The sequence below is a fragment of the Camellia sinensis genome, chromosome 2 (assembly GCF_055761805.1).
Source record: "Camellia sinensis isolate YWXY chromosome 2, ASM5576180v1, whole genome shotgun sequence".
NCBI classification, from domain to species: Eukaryota; Viridiplantae; Streptophyta; class Magnoliopsida; order Ericales; family Theaceae; genus Camellia; species Camellia sinensis.
This window is the reverse complement of record NC_138962.1, coordinates 70,467,164-70,476,383: the sequence shown is the minus strand read 5'-3', so window position 1 is coordinate 70,476,383 and position 9,220 is coordinate 70,467,164. Positions and strand designations below refer to the sequence as shown.

At 38.5% G+C, this 9,220-nt stretch overlaps 1 pseudogene across 1 annotated transcript in view; it reads left to right on the top strand.

Moving 5' to 3' along the window:
- The first annotated feature begins 212 nt into the window (after nucleotides 1-212).
- Nucleotides 213-9,220, top strand: part of LOC114308569 (pleiotropic drug resistance protein 3-like) — a 28,999-nt pseudogene continuing 19,991 nt past the window's right edge. Inside the window, exons 1-8 of the transcript XR_014357560.1 lie at nucleotides 213-341; nucleotides 4,036-4,125; nucleotides 4,773-4,858; nucleotides 5,263-5,347; nucleotides 7,324-7,482; nucleotides 7,584-7,651; nucleotides 7,742-7,984; nucleotides 8,666-8,967. The product of XR_014357560.1 is annotated as a pleiotropic drug resistance protein 3-like (transcript). The remainder of the gene's footprint in view (nucleotides 342-4,035; nucleotides 4,126-4,772; nucleotides 4,859-5,262; nucleotides 5,348-7,323; nucleotides 7,483-7,583; nucleotides 7,652-7,741; nucleotides 7,985-8,665; nucleotides 8,968-9,220) is intronic.

Below are 9,220 nucleotides of genomic sequence, written 5' to 3'. Positions count from 1 at the left end.
GACTGAAGCTGAGATTGATTTCAGACGGAGCTCGCGAAGATCTCAGACAGAGATCACGAAGCACAGAGGCAGACGAACCAGATTACTAGAGAGCCGACCACAGAGAGACGACCCCAGGAGTCACGAAGCACAGAAAGGCGACCACAGAGAGACGACCACAAGAGTCGACCAAGACGGAGACACGATGAGCCGCGAGGACGACTGAGACTGAGATGAGCAGTTCGATGGGTCAACTGAGACGACTCACTCGCGAGACGAGGCATCCAAAAGAAGCCCTTGCAGATGAAACAGATGGGTCACCCAAGTCACGAACAGAGATCGAACCAAAGGAGTTTGATCATGTACCAGATAATCGAGAAAGAGAGAACGCGATCAAACAGATGAATCACAAACAAGTTGAACCAGAGTGTGCGTAACCCTAGCCAACACGAAATCAGGAATCACAAAGCTCTGATACCATGTAAGATTTCTAAACAACCTGTATATTAGATTGAATTAATTTGAACAAAGAATACATACATCATTTATATAGAGTACCACTAATCCTAACCCTACATGAATATATTACTGAGATATATAGAAGTCTAATAAACATAGGACACTGATTCCTAATCTGAGGAGAACACATATTCTCACAGTCATAAGCGAGTGGGCCCGAGAAGGCCTACTCAAACCATCGTGTCATCATCTCATTAATGTGATTAAGTATAATAAGCCACTGGTTCATGACCAATGTCATAAACTAATTCCAATCATCTTAATGTGTGAGTTCTCAAAGACAAGTTTTAAAGGCTTAGGCCCAACTAGGTAATGACTCACGACAAAGTCATATTCACTAGATCATAAAAGGGATGTCATGGAGATATCAAGTGCGCCTAAGTCGCAAATTTAACTAGTAAGTGCTAATCCTCTGCACCTTCAAGTCAATTTTATTCTCCATACACTTTACTGCATCTAGTTGAAAGATGACGATACTCCTCTTGCCATATCTATTTCTCGCTTCATAGTTACTTGCAATTAATTCTACTATCCACAAGAAGGAGAGAATAAGCTATCAACTATGACAGCTCCAAAGTAACTTAAGCGCGAATTAGGCTAAAGAGTCTAATTCAACACAATGCTCTCACAAGCGATGCGTCAAATTCTTAGAGTCATTACAACCTTGTCGGCCTTGACCTTTTCATTACTATGCTGCAAAGTTTGCGCTTAGTGGTAAATGTTATTCAAAACGTTAGCCTAGCTAAGGAATTATACAAAGAAGCCCCTCCTCATGTCTCACACTCAAATGTGGAAACAGTAAGTGTCCAAACTTAGACAAGTTGGCAATGCTAATAGATTTTGCAGCCACTAAGCGCTAATCTTTTCACGTAGTGTTAATAGATTTTGCAAATTCTAAGCGCTGATCTTTTCACTTCACGTGATATTTCTACGCACACTATTATAGTGCATGAAATTTCGCTCAATCCACTCCCAATAATTGGGTAGAGAGCAAAACACTGCTCATACTGGCTACTCGTCTTACACTTAATGACTAATTTATTTAAGCTCGCATTTCTTGGATGACGTGACTCTTGAATGTTACTTCATCCAATGATGTAACATTATTTACAAATCAAATTACAAAGTCAATCCGCGCAGCTCATTAGTCAAGATCATATACAGATCTATTGAGGGCTTACTAATTTCATAACTCCAAAACTCGCCAACCAAGACTATGTAGCGTGCCGCTAACTATAGCGCACACATTAGTTTTTATTGTGCCAAACAAGGCAACAAAACCACGGCGACTTTGAGTCATGTTTCCTTACTTTGGCTCAATTAAGGTTTGACCTAAAGTCTCCAAGACTTTTGCTCATCTAAAGAATGGGATTAGTTTGTTCACATTTGAACATCTCTACTAAGTCTAGGTCAACCAAATTAACTTCCATAAGCTAAATCAATTTAGAGAGAAATTCGCATTGGGATTAATTTGATTAGCATAATATAATTTTGCCGCAAAAATCTAAATTAAATAGTGACAATATTACACAAGTCGCAAGATCGAAAATCCGCTATGCTCGTAATCATCTCTTGCGCCACAAGTGACAATTATCCAAAATTTAGTTTAATTTATGCGCAAAATATTAGTTTTCGGGAGTTAATCTACAAAGATTTCTCTCAACCGAATAACCTCCCACTGACTATGGCATATACAAAGCATGATAAATTCCATACAATAGCATCTTAATGTAAATTTACAAATAACTCATGCTATATCATTTAATAATGGAATTCTAATAAATAAATAAATAAATAATCATGCTCCTCTAATTACAACATATTACAAACCTAAAAAAAATGCTGTATACAATATTCAGATTATGCCACAATTAAAGTACATCATCCTGAAATTTTCTGGAATTTTTCTAAAATATTCTGGAATTTTAAATAACTAATAAACACACATAAAATTAGAAATAAAAAATTCAGAAACTGATAAACTGAGACAATATTACCAGTAGATAGTAAAACATTTCAGAAGTCCACAATAAAAATTTCAACCCCAGAAAAATAATCATGCAACACCAGATGCATTTTAAAGAAAAAAAAATGCATTATTAACACAGGAAAAATATTACATATTTTCGTAAAATTTTCAAAATTTTACAGAATGTAGAAAAATTAATTCTGAGTCTAAGGGTACCAACCATGCTTAAAACAAAGCTATAACGAATAAATTATGGCCAATTAACGCAATTCAGAATTAAAAAACAAAAAAACAGAGCCTTAGAACCAAGCCAGGCGGGAAAAACGGCTAAGCTCGACTCGGCTCCGCTCAGCGCAACTCGACGCGAGTCGGCTCAAGGAGCGGCTCGGCGCGCGGCTCAGCCGCGGCTCGGCGCTCGGCTCCAGCCCTCGGCTCGGCGCTCGGCTCCAGCACGTGGCGCGCGTGCGGGCGCGGACGGCGCGCGTGCGTGGACAGCGCCGCCGACGCGCGCTTGATGGCGCGTGCAGGCGCGTCAGCAGGGCATCCGGCGCGTGGTGGCGCGTGGCTGCGCGTGGTGGCGCGTGGCACCGCTGGGAGGCGTCATACAGCGCGTGTATCACACGCGCCGCCTTCCCGGGTGTTTTCTGGTCCGATTTTTATACTGCCGGACCCCTTTTTTCAAAATAAAACCGTTTATGGTCTTAAAAAAGACATTAATGAACATAAAAAAATATTTATGCTCTTAATCTAATCAAAGTAGATTTTTTTTTTTTCTCTTACAAACATTCATGTATATATTGTAAACATACACATGTAAAAAATAAACACATGATTAAAGGAAACACGAAAATATCCATCAAAGACTCTGATACCAATGTAAATCAGAGATCACAAAACTTGCAGCGGAATAAAATGTTTAGATCATACCTGATTCGATCTAAAACCTCATGGATAAATCACGTGCTTCCAGAATCTAATCAATCAATCAATCCCAGCAGTGGGGTGATATTACAATGGTGAATATCACCCACACAAACCACAGTGCAAATGACTTGATCGTTGTTTCTTGGGAGAGAGTAAGTTTATGGGTTGAAACAAAACCTACGTTGTTTCTCTCTTGGTTACCCATAACCATATATCAGATATATATTATATTATTATTATTTATCCATATCAGTTAAAACTGATAATATCTATATCCTGAGTGGTTATCCTAAATAGGTTTGAATTTAATTCAAAACCTATTTGGATAAGATCCAAATTATGTTCAAATGGTCATGCCACATGGGCGCCCATTACTAACAACATCTATATACCATTCAATGGCATTAATGCTACAAGGTCTGTGTGTCAAGCAATGAAGTTTGTAGTCTTAAATTTTAACTTGTTACAGTGCCATATCACCATTGTTTGTTCTTACCAAATTATTCAATCCTGATCTGTGATGGTGGTTCTCCGTTTCATCTCTAATTGCCTGTGTAGATATACTGTTAGATCGTTACCTTTCACGGATGTAAGGATGGGTTATTGGGTTAAACTTTAAATTGATTGTTGTAGAGTTGGTGTAAAATTGTCGACAGCGAGTGGAAGCAGAGTGTGAGGTGTTTCATGGCAAACCCCTTCCAACACTATGGAATTCTCTCAAGAGCATTCTTTTTGTAAGTATTTCATTTTCTTGAAGTATAATTATAGCTTATCATTAGTCCTGTGTAGGAATTTGCATTTGGGTAGGTTTTCTACACCTGCAAGTAATGTCCGGGTTAAGATTTTAATGGATGAGTTGATTTTAGACCAATAAAACCATACTGTACCTTCCATCTAAATTTCAATTGTATCCATGTTAATTAAATTTTTTTTCTTATGGTTAAGATTACTTTTAATAAAATTTTGTAATTTTGGATCATTTTTAACTTCAAATCTGTTGGCAGGTTGATATAAATGAGTAAGATTTAATCTGAACAATTTATAATTTCATCCAATCTTATCCAACTCATTACATATGCTTTTGAATCTGCATTCACATTTATGTTTCCATTAAAGATTAGAAGATCTAGTCCTTAACCCAAATATTTAGTGGTTCTTGTGTTCATATCGTATAACTCTAACATTTATGTGTCTAACTCCACACACGCACGAAAAAAAAAATGATTCAAGTCCTATCTGATTTGCTATTTTGTTGCAAAAACAATGATCGGAGAATCCATGTTTTGGGTTTATCATGTCCAAAAGCAGGCTTTAATAAATTAGAACCACTATTATCCATTTAAGTGCCTAAATTGATTAATTGGTGCAATTCACTTAATAGGATTGTGCCAAGCTTCCTGGTTTGAAGTCACAAGAGGCCAAGATTACTATCATTGATGATATCAGTGGTATCATTAAGCCTGGAAGGTGTGTTCGAAGCTCCGTCTTAAGTTTTTTTACTAAAGGGTTATTCCGATCCTTTGGAATTCCCGATTTGCATTATCTTATCTTATTGTTTTCTCCCTATTTTTTATTAGTGTCATTCGCTTGAGGCAAATTATTCTACACAAGTGCAATGGTTGACTGTTGAGATTCATTGCATATGGTCACACCTTCACAGACAGCTTTCCTTATTGCTATTCGAACGGTTACATTAATTAGTGGTTCCATCCTTTTTTGTCTGTGTCACTTACACCACTTGAATCTTGTTTCTGTGATACTCATTTATGGATAAGAAATCATGAAAAAGAAATCCCATTTCACCATTTTTTTTTTCTTGGAAAATTTGCATGTTTCAATAGTTGACTCAAGTAGGCTTATCTTTGCAGCAGGACAACTTTGCTTCTTGGTCCTCCAGGATGTGGAAAGGGTACTTTACTGAAAGCACTTTCTGGAAAACTAAGCAAATCTCTCAAGGTCTCTTAAACATACATACATATATATATATATATATTACTTTTTAATGATTAGTACATGATCTTACAAAATAAATTGAAGTGCAAATCTGCATAGCTGAGAATGGAGGAAAAGCTCATAGGGGCACCTGCTTGGACTTTACAAACTAAGGTGTTTTGGGTTCCAATTGGTAATATATTCTTCTAAAGGTTGGTTTCAGCTATTTACCTAAAAAAAAGGGTTGGTTTCGGCTGATTCTTATGTTTTCATACACTCCCAAGCACTCACATTTAATCTTGAAAAGTCATCTCTCGATACATAACATATATAGAAAAAAGATAGAAACTGTATAGCCTTATTCAAGTTTGTTTCTTGTTTTTTCTCCAATTTTCTTTAGTGCTTTTAATGAATATTGGATATTCAATGTTTATTATTTTTTTCTTAGATTTAAATACTTAACAGATCATTCATAAAAAAAGATATAAACTGTGTGTTTGGTAACGTTTACGTTTTCAGTTTATATTTACAAAAATTTTATAAACTGGTTTTTGTTTATTTTTAGAAAAACATAAACTACAAACGCGTTTGGTAATTGACAAAATGTTTAAAAAAATTTTAAAACATAAAAAGGAGTGAGAAATGGCAAGTGGTGGCAAATGGCGGCGGAAGACGATGGTGGAAAGTGATGACGGTGGGTGGTGGGTAGCTAGTGGTGGTGGGTGGGTAGGTGACGGTTACGGGTGGTGGGTAGTAGCGAGTGGGTGGTGGTGGTGGTGGTGGTGGTGGCGGGTGGTAGGTGGTGGTGGCAGGTGGGTGGCGGATGGCGGGTGGTGGTAATAGGTGGTGGCGGATGGGTGGTGATGGTGGGTGGGTGGGTGACGGTGGCGGGTGGTGGGTGGTAGCGAGTGGGTGATGGTGGTGGCAGGTGGGTGGCGGATGGCAGGTGGGCAGTGGTTGCGGGTAGGTGGCGGGTGGTGGTGGTGGGTGGGTGGGTGACGGTGGCGGGTGGTGGGTGGCAGCGAGTGGGTGGTGGTGGCGGTGGCGGGTGGCGGATGGGGGGTGGTGGTGGGTGGTGGCGGGTGGGTGGTGGGTAGTGATGGTGGGTGAGTGGGTCATGGTGGCGGATGGCGAGCGGTTGTGGGTGGTGGCGGGTAAGTGGCAGGTGGTGGTAGTGGTGGGTGGGTGGGTGACGGTGGCGGGTGGTAGGTGGTAGCGAGTGGGTGGTGGTGGTAGTGGTGGTGGTGGGTGGTGGGTGATAGTGGTGGTGGTGGTGGTGGTGGTGGTGGTGGTGAGTAGTGGGTGGTGGTGGCGGCGAGTGGGTGGCTGGTGGTGGTAGGTGGTGGATGGTGGTGGCAGGTGGGTGGTGAGTGGTGGTGGCAGGTGGGTGGTGAGTGGTGGTGGCAAGTAGGTTGCGGGTGATGGATGGTAGTGGTGGGTGGCGGCGGCGGCGGCGAGGAGTGGGTGGTGGTGGTGAGTGGGTGGCAGGTGGGTGGTGGCAGGTGGTGGTGGGGGGTGGGTGGTAGGTGGTGGTGGCGGAAGACGGTGGTGGAAAATGGTGGCTAGTGTTGGGTGGTAAAAAAAAAAAAAAAACTCAAAACTCAAAACGGAAACACATTTTTTGTGTTTTCATTTTTTGGCCAAATTTATAAACTGAGACCACTGATTTATAAATCAAAAATTTTACCAAACAAGTTTTTATTTGAGTTTTTAAAATTTTTGTAAATATAAACAGAAAACTGAAAACAGTACTTTTTTTTTTTCTTTAAAATATAGAATTAGAGTTAGTTTTTGTTAATGTTGATTGTTTGTGAATATAATATTAATCTAGGTAACAAATAAAAATATATGAAAACATATTTTATTGCCATGTTCTTGTCCCGTGTCCACATCCGTATCTGTGTCTATGCTTCTTAGGTTGCCTTCAAGAGCTATTTTAGTACACATTTCCTCCATTTTAACATAGTTTCTGTATGTTTGTCTTTTTTTTTCTGCAACAGGTTGCAGGAGAAGTTTCTTACAATGGGTACAAATTGGAGGAATTTATTCCCCAGAAAACTTCTGCTTATATAAGTCAAAATGACCTGCACATCCTGAAATGACTGTGAGGGAAACACTTGATTTTTCAGCTCGCTGTCAGGGCGTTGAAAGCCGAGCAGGTATGGGTGCTTCTAACACACAACAAGGTTCATTTTATTTGTAAATTCCTTATTGACTAATAGTACTAATGGTAATTGAAGTAATTTGTTTCTTGCTTAAGATTTAGGTCAGCAGAAGAGAGAAGCAGTCAGGAATTGTTCCAGACCCCGACGCAGATATTTACATGAAGTACTTTTAGTTTCTCTGATCTTGTGTGTTTTTTATTTTTCTCTCATGAGCTTATCTATTGTAATGTTCTAACTATATTTCTTTTCGCAGGAAATTTCTGTTGAAGGACAAAAGACAACCCTTCAGACTGACTTCATTTTGAAGTACTCCTTTAACATATCTGACATTGATCTTCCTTGTTATAATTCCTACAAAAAATTTCAACTGTTGATGGTTTGGCCATCATTGCCTTGGTTTCTCAGATTCTAGGGCTTGATATCTGTGCCTATACACTGATTGGAGATGCCATGAGAAGAGGTATCTCAGGTGGTCAAAAGAAGAGATTGACTACAGGTAGCCTTTCTGATTTTCTTTTCTTGATCTGGCCTATGTACAGTTTGACAGCTTCAATTGATAATTGGGTAAACTACCAATAGATTTTAATAGTTGAACTTAATTGCCATCAAGTCCCATTGAAAATAAATCCTAGTAAAATTGTCACTAAAAATTATTTTTTGTGATAGTTTTTTTTGCATTTGTTCCTAAAAATTGACAATTAGTGACCTTTTTCTGTGACAAATTTTTCAAACTGTTGTTGAAAATTGAAAATTAGTTATGCTTTTTGTGACTTTTTTGTTAAACTATCACTAAAACTTATAGTTAGTGACATTTTTTGTAACAGAATTTTCAAACTATCACTAAAAACTAACAATTAGTGATGTTTTTTAATAGTGTTTGATGAAAAATGTCATTAATTATCATAGGACCTATTAGACAATAAGTCCACCTATTAGGACTTAATACATATGTCCCCCTAAATGATTCAACTCATAACTAGCATAACATAAAATAAAATTAAAAAAAAGAGTAAAATTCAGCTCACGGCTGCATCATATTTGGCATTGGTGATAGTCTTTGGAAAAATTACATTACCATTATCAAGAAAACTTTCAACTTCAAGGACATGAGTTGAATGTTACTGCTACGTGCATGCTTTTATTTTCTCGAACAGTAATTTGTATTGGTATTTTAGAGGCGAAATGATTGTAGGTCCCACAAAATCTCTATTTATGGATGAAATATCAAATGGCTTAGACAGTTCCACCACATATCAGATTGTTGCTTGTCTTCAACATCTAGCACATATCACAGATGCTACTATACTTGTGGCACTTCTTCAGCCCGCCCCAGAAACCTTTGATCTCTTTGATGACATTATCTTGATGGCAGAAGGGAAGATTGTGTATCACGGACCCTGTAGTCATGTTCTAGAATTTTTCGAGGATTGTGGGTTTAGGTGTTCTGAAAGGAAAGGGGTAGCTGACTTCCTCCAAGAGGTAAGTTTCTCATGGTCGTGGATCATATTGAATTCTCCCCTATGCTCTTATATTCTTATAGGATACTTTAAAAATGTTGAAAAGACTTACGTTTTTAGACGAGCTGATTTAATATGATATCGGAACAAACAATGGATCCTATATTTAAACTTTTACCACCTACTCGATGACCCATATGATATGTGAATTTATTTTACTCTTTTATAAAAAAGTGCCTAGTGGCACATGAAGTTTTGAGATGAGTTATTGGTTA